The sequence below is a fragment of the Buceros rhinoceros genome, unplaced genomic scaffold, assembly GCF_000710305.1.
Source record: "Buceros rhinoceros silvestris isolate BGI_N320 unplaced genomic scaffold, ASM71030v1 scaffold16128, whole genome shotgun sequence".
NCBI classification, from domain to species: Eukaryota; Metazoa; Chordata; class Aves; order Bucerotiformes; family Bucerotidae; genus Buceros; species Buceros rhinoceros.
The window spans coordinates 44,320-45,682 of record NW_010426505.1 but is presented as its reverse complement, the minus strand read 5'-3'; the positions used below and the strand labels follow the sequence as shown (position 1 = coordinate 45,682).

Here is a 1,363-nt window from a genome sequence, read left to right as displayed (position 1 = left end):
CCCTCCCTAGTGCGCCTGGTCCCCAACAGCCAGTGAAGAAAGCGGAGAAAGGGGTGGAAGCTGGGTTCTGGGGTGCTGGTTGTGAAGTAAGGATCCCTGAGCTGATTCACACATCGCCCCATGCAGCAAGGCAGGGCTGTAGCTCCCCCGTGTACAGAGAGAAACTGAGGCATAGATGTAGGACCAACCCATCCTGGTAAGGGAGACAAGCTGATAGCAACACTGCCCAGCCCAAGGCAGGTTCGAGGAGGTCTGGAGGTATACAGGGGAGCAAGGCTCCGTCAGATGGGGATGCAGCCAGGCTCGCTGTGGCTGTCCTCCTGGGGACCACCCTGCCAGGGACTGTCACAGATCCTCCATCCCTACCAACTTCTAAATCTAGATCTGCAGGATTTGTGCATCGGTTTGTTGTGTTTCTCTTCCCTCACGAAGTTACTCAGCAATTGCACTTGTCACAAATTAATTCAGGGAAGTCCCAGGGCTTGTGATCTGTCAATTAGAGCAGCACAGCTGCTCCTCTGGCTTTAGAGTCTCCAGGCTGGTGGGGAATATTTGGCAGGCAGATAACTACCGACCGCAAAACAGAGCAAGGTAAACCCACCCTGGAGAAATGTGATGGATCTGCCTCCCTCTCCCCTCTGCCTGTGCCAGCTGATGAAGCAAAGGCAGCCGGGACCCCGTGCCACCAAGGGATACACTCCTGGGCTTTAGCTGCCACTTAGTGACACTGTGACAGGGCAGAGAGGGGAAGGACGAGGAGGTCCCCAGGCACAGATCCCTCTCTTTGGGATCTGCAGGTCCCCAGGCACAGAGCCTCTCTGCAAGCAGTGTTGCTGGCACTGCTGCAGCACACCCCTCTATGGCTGCGGGGTCACCAGCTCCAGCAACTCCTGCCAGTACACCTTCTAGGAAATTAAGCCATTTCCCAGGTGCAGCTGGTGGCTACAGCTCATGTCACCGGCCGCTGCCACATGGGAGCAAGGACAGAGGCCATCGGCTGCCTGCTGAAGATGAGCTTTTCGCTACCTTCCCCCAGCCCCAGCAGCCCACGGAGTCCACCTCAGCAGCCAGCTGAGAGCATATGGGGGAGACGATGGCAGAGCGAGACAGGGGCACCCACATGAGCCCAGGAGGGTGGGGGGTCCCATCACCCAGCGTGGCCTCGTGCATCAGCAGGATGCTCCAGTCGGAGCTGAGTCAGCCCTGGGCTGGGCTGAGGGAAGTCATCGGTTCCTCTCGCAGTGTTGGCCCAAAACCTCGGCAGAGGCACCATGTGCAGCCTGGGGTTCCCACACCACCCAGGCGCCTGCCCCTTCCCTCCCCACTGGCAGCCACCAAGCGAAAGCAGTAGCACGTGCCGGCA

At 58.9% G+C, this 1,363-nt stretch overlaps 1 protein-coding gene across 1 annotated transcript in view; it reads right to left on the bottom strand.

Annotated features, from left to right (window-relative positions):
- The window catches only part of LOC104498185 (retinoic acid receptor RXR-alpha), a 44,028-nt gene that overhangs the window by 31,419 nt on the left and 11,246 nt on the right, over positions 1–1,363 (bottom strand). The window lies entirely within an intron of this gene.